The sequence below is a fragment of the Gobius niger genome (assembly GCF_951799975.1).
Source record: "Gobius niger genome assembly, chromosome: 1".
In the NCBI taxonomy this organism is placed as follows: domain Eukaryota; kingdom Metazoa; phylum Chordata; class Actinopteri; order Gobiiformes; family Gobiidae; genus Gobius; species Gobius niger.
Window position 1 is genome coordinate 44,687,277 of NC_136852.1, and position 13,618 is coordinate 44,700,894.

Genomic DNA, 13,618 nt, shown 5'->3' on the forward strand with positions numbered 1-13,618 from the left:
CTCAGTGGGCAGGGCCCCACATACAAACACACCCCAGCATTAAAATAAATAAATAAATAATAATGATAATCTAATTCTGTCTCAGTCAGAGCAGAAAGCACAGAATTTCAGTTAATATACATGTATTTCAGTCTTGTTGAGAAGTAAAACCATTCAATCTAACACAATTATAAAAAAAAAAAAGAAAAAGGCCAGGCATAAAATTATAGTTTATTTTGATTAAATAAAACGGTCACATTCTATTTAATCACAATAAACTACCGCCCCGGAATCTCGCTAATGGTCGGTGCCTTTGTGGCTCTTCAAAGGATCAAGGTTGAAAATTTCGGCTCTTGGTCTCTGACTAGTTGGCCACCCCTGCTCTAAACCAACATCATCGAACCATATGAAAGAAGCTTGGGTTACAGATGCAAGTGCCGAGATCTCAGTTGATTTATGGGATAGAGCTTTAAATGGGATTAAATTATGTTCAATAAATGCCAGACTCCAGCTAATACAGTTTAAAGTCATACATCGTTTACATTATTCTAAAACTAGGCTACATAGACTTTTCCCTTCGATTTCATCATTGTGTGACAAATGTAAAGCAAGTGATGGTACGCTAGGACATTTATTTTTTTTCTGTCCCACTCTTCTGGTCACAAATTTTTATTTTGTATAGCACCATATACAAGCAAACGATTACACCTAGCATTTTAATAGTGATACTTGGTTGTTCAGATCAAACTTTGTTATATTCTAAGTCCCTACAACAAGCTGTCATGTTTGGCATGATCATTGCAAAGAGGGTCATTTTGAAGGAGTGGAAGGCCACCACGCCACCTAGTTATTACATATGGTTGAATGATATGATGTCTTGTCTGTAACTCGAGGAGATTCGACATAATTTGTCTGGCAAACATGATACATTTACAAAAATATGGGGATCCTTTATTGAACATATCAAACAGAAGAGGACTCAACCTGCGCACTCTGAGGACTGAAGGACAGTTGCTTTTACTCTATAAGTATTTCATCTAGTGGTATGGACTGATAAGAAATATTTGCTGTACGGCACTGGCAGTGTTTGTGTTTTATATCTTTTTAAATGAAAAATTGAATAAAAAAAAAAGGAAAAAAAATAAAATAAAAAGCCTGCACCTTCTGGGAATTGAACTGGCTACCTCCACGGTGTGACGCAAGAACAACACCGCTCATCCACCGTGCCACCGTTTTCATTAAAGCGATTGATTGTTGCCTTTAGGGACATTTAGCTAGATTTGCGCCCAGAATTGTTGTCACACTCAAAAGCGAGGCTGATTTTGGAATAAACTGCTGTTGTGGCTTGGATGTAGATGAATTGAATGAGAGAGAGAGAGAGAGCGAAAAAAAAAAGCAACCCTCTCCTCTCCAAAGCGGTTGCCGGCAGATCTGTCTTGGCGGCGCACTGTAGCTGTCGCAGAGATGAGACCTTGAAGGAGGCTGGGGACTTCACGTTTTGTCATGTTCATTGTCTGCAGCTCCATATTCTCCCAGCGAGAGCTAATGCTAATGGCCGGGCTGCTGACAGCGTAACAAGAACGCGCTGGTTTAAGGATGAAAGATGGGCCTGTTTTGCTGTTTGTAATCCCTGCCACAGAACTAATTGATTCAGTCTAAGATCCCTCTTCCTCTTTAATCTCGAAATAACAGAGCCGCCTAATTAGAGCTAAAAGGGTCAGAGGGACTGCCCCAGTGCCACGTAATTACCTGTTTGGTAGACAGGCATGTAATCAATGGGAATCGATTGTAACATTCCAGCACACTTCTGAAAATGTTGCCCTTTTTCTTTCATGGCAGATTTTTTCCGCCTGAAGCTGCCCTAACCACTGACAGAATGGACATTGTTGTTAATGTGTTCCCCAAGAGCATTTGCCGCAAGAAAGAAAGAATGCCTACGGTTTGGTTGTGAGGCAAATGGCAATTCCACCGTTGCCTGTGAATGAGATATGGTGCTGAAGTCTGACATGGAACCCCAAAGGATGAATTTAGAAATGCAGTACCGGGGAAAACACTTTTTTTTATGTATTGCTTTTCTTTTATTTCAAGACTACTTGCATTGTAGTTTCTCACTGAAGGCCTTTATTTACTAACAAACACATGTGGAATTATGTTTTAACAAAAAGTATTAATTCTTCAAAATAGACGCCTTTTGGCTTTGGTTACATCTTTTTTTTTTTTGGCAGGGAGCTGCGCAGGAGGAAGAGGAAGGTGGAGGAGTTGACCAGTGTGGGACGCCACGCCCGGCTGGGTACCGTTAAATGCTACGTACTTGGTACCAACTAAACATCTCAGGTAGGGGGGTGCCTAGTTTCGGTAGGTCCAGAGGTCAATACATGACCTGCAGTGGGTCTAAAATAAGCAACATGAACGCGAGAGCAGATAATTAGCTGCTTCAGCACAAATGAAACTATTTTCTTAAAGCAGTACTAAGTAACTCTTCCCCCTAGAGGCCATGAGCGCAACTGCAGGTGTAGTAGCAAGTTACGATTTTTTAACTTATTAATTGTCTTGGAGAGTAAATACTACGCTGACAGGAAAGGCGAAGGGAGAGAGGGTTACTGTGCATCCAATTATACAATGGAAATATTTTTTTTCACTCAAACTTGGCTGTAAATACTGTTTAAAGTGACGTTAGCCCTCAGTTAGCTTTGCCCGTTAGCATGTTAGCTTCTTCTTCGTGATTCCATTAGTGTGTATTGCTTTCTCCGCACCGGTGGCAGTCAAGTTGCAAACATGGTTTTCTGGCCAGAGACACCAGGGGGAGATGAAAGACCCTCCAATCATCCCATAAACACTTGTATTACCCCCACAGGGACTACGGAACGGATTTATTAAGGTAAACACGTTACTTAGTACTGCTTTAAAGCGAAGAAAGGCTTTAACTTACTGTCACGGGTTCGTACTCCCACAGGAAAAATGATGGCAAGGCCGAAACTTTAGGTCCACCCTTTTATTTTTAGTGCAGCAAGGAAAAAAAAGTATTTACAAAAAGAAACCAAAATCTTACAAACTCAAGGCCTCAGACCACAGCCAGCTCCAGACTCCAACAAACAACAGAGCCCAAATGCTCCCCTTTAATACCCCCCAGCCCCTCCTCCGGGCAGACCAACACTAATTGGAGGGGGTTATTACACAATTACACAGGGAGACACAAAAACAAAGAAAATAACACAAAATATTCACACCACTCTAATGAAAATAACGTTCTTTACAAAGGCCAACAGAAACTCACATACAAACACAAGAAATCACAAAACCATTACAAACAACCAAAATGGACCAGCCCGGGTCACGTGGTTGGCCCCAGCGCGCCACCACGGGCTACATGACGCGGCCCAGGAAGTGCCTCTGTTTGGCCACACTACCCGCGGCGACCGGACTGACGGGACAGCAGGATCAGGTGAGAGAATGATGTGGCATGTAGGCACGAGTGTGCACCCTCGTGCGCTACAGCCGGGAAAACCAGTGTTACGGAGGGACAGTTTGTATGACGCATGGCCGCGGGATGCATGCGCGGGCTGCGGGAACCAGTCTTGGAGCGAGAGCGCGCCCGAGCGCTCCCAGCGCCAGCACTCTCCCAGGAGAGGGGAGAGGAAGAGGCGCGCAGGGACAGAGTGACGAGGTGACTACTGGCGCCCCGTCACACTTACTAAAACGTTATTAGTTACAGTATTATTAGAGATTGCAGATGGCCGGTCTGCGGCAGGTCTGAGCCAGAACTAAACCAGGACTTAGACTATACCAGCTATAAACCAGGACTAAGCGAGGATTGAATAAGAAACTAGAGTTTATAGTTGTCAAGAAAGACATCTTTACATACAGCGACAGACCCACGGAGACTGTTGTTTACACTGCAGCGAGTGGAATCTCAAAGATCGTTTGTGGAAGAGTGAGCGCTCACTAGACATTTTTGATACCGTTTCTAAGTGACACATTGTCACGTAGATTATTAGTGACAATGTGTTAACATATTTTTTTTTATCATTACATTTTTAATAAGAGGAACAACAACAGACAGTTTAAACAATTTACTCTGGGGAAAAAAAAGAGTCCGCATCAACTTGATTTCTAAAGCAAAACATACGCTAGCAAACAGGAAGTGGAGTTAACCAATCAGCGAAGCTCAGTTAGCAGCGTTATTAGCGGTTTTGCGTTAATATTCAAACAGGATTATGAATCTCAAAACTATACTGCTGATGTCCTTTTGGTCATTTGCCGCGGATTAGAAAAAAACTCTCGGCTCTTCCTTGCAATAAAATGTGGTTCCCCTATAACAAAGAAGCCAGTGCGTGAACGACACATCTTTACTTTCCCATGATCTTTTTGGCTGCTGTGAGGCCTGCATGCCAGATTTGACACAGTCTTCCTGTTAGCCTTATACTTGAGTTATCATTCAAAAGATGTATAATGGGCTCCATTGGTAGAGCAACCTCTGTTAGTGTACTGAGGCAGCTCACAACTTTACCCCAGAGCTCCTGAACTCCTGAACATTCCCATACAACATGGATGAAGGAGCCTATGGTCCCCGGGAGACAAAATGAGCAGTAAGGGTCAGGTGCCGTCCCCATTCTATGCCTCACAATTGGGGTTAGGTAGGCTCTATGCCAATATTTCAAATGTATATAGCGGTGATTAGAGTTTTTTGAGGCTTTCCCGATATTATGCCAAATTAACTCCCAGTCAGGATTAAAAGTGTCATTTGAAATTTCTTGTTCCCAAGCTTTCATTCCCACTGAGGGCACCACATTAACCATTAACAATGTGTTAAGATATATGTCATGGCGACGTGAAAACAGGAAGCAACCTCTCTCTGTCCTGGTAAAGCTTAATTTTTTACCTTTTCTGCAAACTGCATTTGTGGTAACTGTGTTCCACATGGTTTTTCAAGATACTTTTGTACATCTTTGCTGTGTTTTTGTCGAGGTTTGGTGGATTTGTTTACTTTGAGAGTCCAAACTGGTCCTGAAGAAAGCAACTTTTTAAAAGGTAAACAAAACGCTCAGGACTAACCCAGCACCTTAACACAATTTTGTGGTACAATTGTACAGTGACAAATAAAGCCCTTGCTTACAACACCAACATATTTAGATTTTAATATACAGTGAATATCTCCACCGTGACATTAATAAAGTCTCACGTTTTCTTTTGCACAGTAATTACTTTGCACAAAACATATAATGGTGGTAAGCCTTTCAGACTAACTTTGTTGCAGAAAAGAGTTACTCCTGACTGGCCTGGCATTATCCTCGCACTCGTCTGGGTGGTCCAAGACGGATTTCCTCAACTGTCTGTCTCTCACCATCACGCACTTTGTTCTTCTTCTTGAAAGGAAGGACCCCCAATGCCATTCCCCAGTCTGTGTCATGGATAAAAAATGCGGAGTGCATATACGGCCTTGTATTTCTTTATGCTCTTAAAGTCACTCCCTTTGAGGCTGCCCCTGTCCCATCAAACGGAGACACCGGCGCCTGGTGTAAGGGTTTTGAAGTAGCGCACTTTGTAGGGAGCTCTTGAAGTGCGTGTAGAGAAATCGTGCAGGTGAGACATCCCACTCCACCAAGTGTCAAACCCGCCTCGGTTTCGCACTCTCTAATTAAATCCTGCTTTTGACTAAAATGCCTGTCTCCAAGGACCTGAGGAGACGAAGGCGCAGAGTTAAGAAGACGACTAAATTTCATTGCTCCGAGAGGGAAGCCACACGCGGACTGTAGATTAATTGATTTGAGAACGTACGGGGGAGATAGGACTTTGAAAGGGAGAGTCGCAGAGAGGTGGCTTTCAAAAAGGCCACTGATGTGTCTTCTTTTAATAGAACTCTTATCATCAAGTCTACAAGTGCAAAGGAGCTTTCTGTACAGGCAAACTCTCAGGCTTGGGATAACGTCACTCAAATGTTTCTATATGACTGTAGTCTCCGGGTTATGAAGGAATGTGCCAGGAATATCAGAAATCTTACTGGTTTTGATGCCACAATCTTTTTAAAGGGCTTACAGTATATGGTAAATGGTCTCAACTTATATAGCGCTTTTCCACCTACATTAGGCACTCAAAGCGCTTTACAGCAAGAACCCATTCATACTCTCATTCATACACCAATGTACACAGACACTGGGGGCAATGTGGGTGAAGTGTCTTGCCCAAGGACACAACGACAGTGTACACTTTCAGGAGGTGGGAATCGAACCCCTGACCTTCCGATCATGAGATGACCTGCTCTACCATCTGCGCCACCGTCGCCCCATATACAATTTTAATATTTATAAGAAGCCTAAATCTAGCTGAAAACCTATGAAAACTATTGCATTAGCAAGCGATTTGCACAATGCTAATTTACATGAAAAATTGCCTTAGGGATGCTAATGTTATTAGCACTGACTATGTTCTTAGAAACTACAAATTGGAAACATCCTAAATTCACTAAATTCGGTGTCTTCGGCAAGCTAACAGCACTTGAAACAAAATACTTACAGACAGATCACTAGCAAGGACCACGCCACAACAAAGTGCAATTAAGATTTTATTCACAAGGTTATAGCGCGGAGGCAAAGCGATATAAACAAGGAAAAGAATGTGAGGCAGCCAAAGGAGAGCAGCGGACAGTGCTTGTAACAAACCACACCTCAGTCGACGTCCTTTTTTAAAAAAAATAAGTAACTCCCTCTCACCAGTGGTGCAGGCACATACAGTAGCTTAAAAGCTGCCACACATGCAAGAAAAGACGCGTGTCCAACATCGCGTTTGGAGCAACATTCTTCTTGCTCCAGGCGAAAGATCTGGCCCATGGTCTGCATGCTTCCCGGATGTGTCAGAAGTCAGGGAACGGGAAGCTAGTTTGAAAAACCTTTTACACTCGGCAGGTGTCCACAGCAGGCGCCGTTTACGAAAGGCAAAAGATTTATCTAACCATTTGCTTTTTCGACTGCAAGTGGCAGAAGAGTATAGAACTTCGACTGCAAGTGGTTGAAGAGTACAGCATAGAACTTTGCACTCTCCTTTTTATCAGCATTTGTAGCAGTTCACCAGAAGCCGGCACTAAAAACATGATTGAAGCAAGAATCACTTCGCCCATCCACGTCATCTTTTTATTGTTCAAATCACTCACATACCTTCCAGCCATATCCTCCCACTGATAGAATAAAATGTGTTCTTTCTTTTAATGTTTACATGAAAACACGTCCATCAGAGCGCGTCTTGTTAGCTCAAACTCCACTGCGCTGAGACGAGAGGAGCATTCATTTCCCACAACCCCCCGCTGCCACCACATCAGTCCGCCACACGTCCACCTCTGAGCTTCCGACCAGGGAGCAGCGTTGGATACAGACAGATGTGCAGACTGCGTGAACTCAACGCGCCCACTCTGCTTGTTTGTTCGGAATAAAGATCCGCCTTTGTCAAGCGGTGGTCTCCAGAGTCATTTGTCTTACGAGAAACACTGACGGCGGAAAATAAATTATTAAGCCGAAGCATGAATTCGACTAACAAGACTGTACTTTTGTCTCACTCCTGCCTCCTGTCTGTGACTGTCAGCCAATCACCTCACAGGCCACAGATCACTTCGAGAGGGAAATCTGACATAACTGTTGCTTTGGAATTTGTGTTTCTGAAAAGCAAGTTATGCATGAAATGGGTGCCTTTTTCCGAGAGGATTTTCAAAGGTACCTGTACTGTAAATACGCTATGCAGGCGCCTTTTTATCTCATAATTTTAGTTCATTTTTCAAGTTTCAAATTCACTCGCGTGTAGTCCCAAGCATCCAATTAGTTTCAGTTTGTCTGCCGTTCATATACCATCACTTCCAGACTATTAACTGCTTTCAAACACTTTGAACCTCTCGGGCCTATACAACAGTGCACCTGATTTATAGTCTTTACGGTTCTACTTAAAGGGACTATAAGGAGTTTAAAAATGTTAAAATTAAGTATTTTCATCCCCCTACATGTTCCAGCCATGTCCTAATGTGTAGAATGAGCTCAGACCTGTTCACCACAACTGCCTCTAAAATCCTGCACTGTCACTCAAAAATGTGTCACTTCGGCCCGAATTGCCGTCATGCACGAGCTTAATATAGAAGGTGCAGTTACACATATGGCCTGAGGTGGCAGTAGTGAGTATAAAATAGCGAACTTGCTTCCAGCCCCTTTAATATTATGTCATATTATCAAGAACAATGCACATAGCGTAAAAGCTGCAACACATGCAAGACAACACGTGTCAACCATCGTGTTTGGAGCAATGTTACTCTTTCGCCAGGCGAAAGATCAGGCCCATGGTTTGCATGCTTCCAGATGCGTCAGAAGTCTGGGAACGGGAAGCAAGTTTGAAAAACCTTTTATACTCGGCAGGTGTCCACAGCAGGCACCGTTTACAAAAGGTGAAAGATTTATCTAACCATTTGCTTTTTCGACTGCAAGTGGAGTACAGTATAGAACTTTGCACTTTCCTTTTTATGCACCTGGGTCCAAAACCACTCAACTATTTTTTTATGAAAGAACTCAAGACGTGAGAAAGACGCAATAATAGCTCCAAATCCAAACATGAAGTTGTGCAGAGACGACAAAGAGCTCAAGCAGTGCCTTTCTGACACAACCCACTCATTTGCACAATAATTCGGACAGGTGGCAAACCCTGTCGCTGTCGTCTTCCAGGCCCAAGATGTTAACTGCACACCGGGCCTGGGAGCTGCAGGAAACCCGTGGCTTCCGGTGCCAAAAAATATGCGATTAATTCTCACACTGCTGAAATGTTGTGGAAGGATAAAGAAAAGTGCGGGCTAAATTAATCAATCTATCAGCCTCTAGCGACACCACGGACCGAGCTCTGCCGCACTCAGAGCAGCTTCGTACACCGGGAGACATAGCGAGGAGGGCGGCTCTCAACACGGCCACCCCCCTGTGAACACACATTGGTTCAACCCCTTAACCGAGCACATTTTCTCCAGTTCAGCTTAATGAAAGTCACAGCCTATAGCAGTGGTTCTCAACCTGGGGGTCGGGACCCCCAAGGGGGTCGCGAGACAAATTTGGGGGGTCGCCAGATCATTTAGATAAAATATACATATTTTCATTAGCATATAATCTATTGTTTTATTGTAGCATGTGTTTGCTATTTTACGAGAGTGCCATTGTTTGATTGTAGTTTTATGAATTTTATTTCAGCCATTTGTTTTTTTCTTTGTTTTTTTAAGAATTATGTCGGCTAATGTTCCTATTTTTCACGGAGTGACTCGGGCGGGGAGGTCACAAACCCCTTTACCTGCTATTATGGGGGTCGCGGCTCCAAAAGGTTGAGAACCACTGGCCTATAGGCCAGTGTAACGCCTCATTTGAAAGCTAAGACCTACCAAGCTGATTGGAATTTTTCGTCAAGTTGTCGCCGTGTTTGTGTCATATTATTGAAGCCTTTTTGTGGCGTTTTCGTCTCTTTTTTGTTGTGTTTTCCTATGGTTTTTTTTGTGTGTTTTTGGCATCTTTTGTTGCTTTTTTCGTTGCTCATTTGTCGCTTTTTTTGTGACTTTTTTTTAATCACTTCACTAATTGTGTTTCTGGCGCTCTCTTGTTGCACTTTCATTCTTATTGTTGCTGTTTTGACAGATCTGGGTAAAGCCAAACTGGAGACAATGTGCTTGGTTCAGGTGGAGGTTAAGAGATTAAGGAATAATCTAATCGAATGACACACTTTTTATGTCACGCACGAGAGAGAGAAAATGCAACCTTTATATGAAAAAACACAATGATTTTTTTAGTTGGTGCGGCTTGTATTCAGGTGTGCTCAATAGTCAGAAAATGGCGGCGATAGTAAAAGTCTAAAATGCGCATCTGCTGGAACAGGTCAGGCTTCTGCCATAAGTATTTGCATTGTGACAAAAACAAACATCAGTCTAGAGTTGTGTCTTTTTATGGTTTTAAAAAAATCAATGGCTTTTGTGTCTGTAGCCTCCAAACCTGAGACCCGAGTCTCCGCACTTATCCAAGATATCATGGTCATATTATGTTTTATTGTTGCGTTGTACCATTTCAAGTTGAAACGTGAAACTCCGAAATGACCAAATCAACCACATAAGTGCAAGAAGATCCACTACATTAAGCCTTTTCTTTGACCTCTACAAAAAAGCCACCGTCGGTCTGTGAAGGCTGGTTACTTAAACTGAAAGAGCTCCGGGGCTAATTAAAAAACAAAGAAATCTAATCAATGTTCCCTTAAATAACACTTGTAGCCATTTGATTTAGTTCTAAATAATGCTGCTTGTTTTAATAAGGCCTGTCTGGCAAACTGTCTAACTTCTCGGTAGCAGTAACACAATAAGACGTCTCATGTATCCCTTTGCTAAATTTGCTGGGTTTACTTTAATGATCGGGGGAACAGTTTATACATCATTCAAATTATATTATATGGTATGGTATCCGCAGAAAAAAGTATCTAAAGCAGGTAACGAACAAATTGTGTATCTTTAGAGAGCAAGTTTTTTGCTGTTGGTCAAGGAACAGTATTAAAAGAAGTGACTTGGTTGTTTCAGCTCAAATAAATGATGCCAAGTTAAAAGAAGGTGCCTTTTATCGATTAAATATATTGTAGATGACACATGTTTAAGTATAGATATCGGGGAAAAAATTTATTCTTCAGGTATTGGCATCGTAAACCAAGTACCAAGTTAAAGTACCGGTATTTATCACCCAGCCCTACTTGCATGCGGGAAACGCGCCACTTCAGGTGTCGTAGCAAGTTGCGATTTTTTTGCTCATTCATTGTCCGTGAGAGTAAATACTACGCTGATAGAAAAGACAAAGGGAGAGAGGGATATTGTGCGTCAATGGAGATATTTTTTTTCACTCAAACTTGGCTGTAAAGACTGTTTAAGTGGCGCTAGCCCACAGTTAGTTTAGCCTGTTAGCTTCTTCTTCGTGATTCCATTAGTGTGTATTGCGCATCCGACTCGTAGGCAGCAAAGTAGCAATTGTGGTTTTCTGGCCAGAGACACCGGGGGAGATGAAAGACCCCCCAATCATCCCATTAACACTTGTATTAATGGGATTTAGGATTTACTAAGGTAAACAAGTTACTTAGTACTGCTTTGACTAACTGTTCCGATCTGGCTGCAGTTGGTCGGGTCTAGGTTTAGCAACACTATGTGCCCAAAGAATGAGATCAGCTGAACATCCTGAATGACCAGGTTATTTAATCAATGGATCCCTGATGAGTCCAAGATGACAATGCCAGGATTCATCAGGCTCAGATGTATTGGCCACCACAGATTTATTGCACAGTGGTCATTAATACAAGATCTTGGTGAGAAATGAATGCAACACTGGATCCTTTGACATTGCTATCTGATTATTAAAGCATGTTTTTGTGGCAACTTTGTAGAATTCCTATTTGCTGCCTGACACATTATCTATTGTCACATGAAAAAAAAAAAATCACTGGTTATATTATAATGCCTGAACACCCTTTGCCCACACTTTGCCAAATCCAAATAGTCCAAGAAGACTTATTGTGAACGCCAAGCAAGTGTGTTCCAATTTACTGTGAGCTACACAACAGTTTGTAATTACTGCTCAGAGAAGAGACTCAACACTTCCAACTTAATGTGTGTTATATTTTATGCCAAGTACCTGTCACATTATGAGAGCAACTTTATGCAAACAATTCACGGGAGAGCAAATTGCCAGAGTAAGACAAAGAGATGACTTGCTTCCAGGAGCACATCTATCACTCAAAAACTGGAGTGAAAATGTGCTAAAAAGGCTTCCATTGTACAGCAAGAAAGCCCCAGTGTTCCTCCTGGATTTGAATCTGGCTCTGGAGGCTCAAAAACAATGTTTTCCTCCACCTAGGTACTCCAGACAGACAAAATGATTCCAAGATCTGCCCTCAATAATAAGGGGATATGATTAAAGTGAAGTGGATGCGATCTCTGAATCCTTTACCACATTACTAAAGGTGACAAGAAATGTGTAAATTATATTTAATTGTACAATAGATAATTCACCTCAGTGGGACTTTCCTGGTTAAATAAAGGTCAATATAAAATAAAGTTTACTCAGTCATTAGAGATGCACCGATCCAGCTTTTCTGCTACCGATAGCCTACCGATACTGGGGTTTGAGTATCTGCCGATATCCGATATTTACCGATACCAAGAGACATTACATTAAAGGGATATTTCAGGATATTTGACATAGGGCCTCATTTCCTAGTTATCCAGAGTGTTGTTGATTTCTGGAGATATTTTTTTCTTAAATTCATGCAGTTCTTATATTTGAAGAGCTTAGTGGCGCTAGGCTAGTGCATCTCTATGGTATCAGCTAGCCTGCCTTAAAAACAGTCTGACACACTCCACAGTGCACCTGAGGCAAATCACTTCTAACGCCAGACTAACCATATAAATGTCTGTGATAATAGAATCATGTTTGAAATATAACTGACCTTTTATCACATGAATTACCACATTTTGAGGGACTATTTTCTTGCAGATTACTCCACCGCTGCGTAGCTTACAACCACAAAGCTGATGCTGCTCAAATATAAGTTATTTTAAATGCAAAACGTTTTAATGATTAATGATTTAATGATTTTAATGATTTAAATTATAAACCTAAACCTGATCTAATCCACTGGTTTCCCAAAAAGGGGAGTCGTGGGACACTGAAGTTAGATTTCATTCAAATCATTAGAAATGCTAATCAATTTTACAGAAGAGGGTCCCAAGTTGTTGGTGGTGTGAATTTTAGTGGCCTGAAGAGTTTGGGAACCCCTGCTCCCAACATGTGAGGAACATGAGGGCGACACTGTGACTCAGTGGTTAGTGCTCGAGCCTCACAACTGGAAGCTTGCAGGTACATTTACCAGACCATGCAGGCATTTTTATAAGTGCTTGCATGTTTTCCCTGAGCACCGTCAGCCTGGTGACTCTGACTATTAGCCTGGTTTGACATCTGGAGGTGGGTCTCTGGGCGCTGCATGTGGATTGAAGGAAGGACTTTATTTGAATATGTCCTTCCATGGACATTTCACAAAGCGCTTTAGATGGATTAAATCCATACATATTGGATTAAGTCCATACATAGTGCAGACCGACAGAAGTGTGGCCAAGGGACTCTCCAACCACCTCCATTTCATTCACTCACATGTCATTCATTCACCTTGGCACAATTGGTAGAGCGGGTCGTCTCATGATCGGAAGGTTGGGGATTGGAATCGCAGTACTGTAATGGTGCCCTTGGGCAAGACACTTAACATACCATGCCTGCAGTGTCTGCACTGAAGCCCCAGTGGGATTGAAGAATGTGTCAAATGCAGGAATAAAAAGGACAGATTTCTCTACAGGGCAAAAGTCCACAAATACTTTTTTTTTTTTGTCAAGGAAAGAAAATGACTTTTGCCTCTTTAAGCAAATACTGTGTCTCACCAATTGTCTTCGCTTGCACCACATGGGGTTCTTAGCTTTTCTTGCACCCTCAGCAGGCTACACCCGGCGCAAACAACACGCAGGCTGACAACCTCCTATTTGCAACCAAACAAAACCATGGGGCTTCTGTCTTCTGAGAGTCACATGTTGACTCGGTGTTATTCTGATCTTAACAAGGCGCCTTCATTTGCA

At 42.3% G+C, this 13,618-nt stretch overlaps 1 long non-coding RNA gene across 1 annotated transcript in view; it reads left to right on the forward strand.

The window, feature by feature from the left end:
- The window catches only part of LOC306972581, a 132,044-nt gene extending 119,486 nt beyond the window's left edge, over window positions 1–12,558 (forward strand). Inside the window, exon 3 of the long non-coding RNA XR_013793514.1 lies at window positions 12,475–12,558. This is a non-coding gene — a long non-coding RNA (uncharacterized lncRNA). The remainder of the gene's footprint in view (window positions 1–12,474) is intronic.
- The last annotated feature ends 1,060 nt before the right edge of the window (window positions 12,559–13,618 follow it).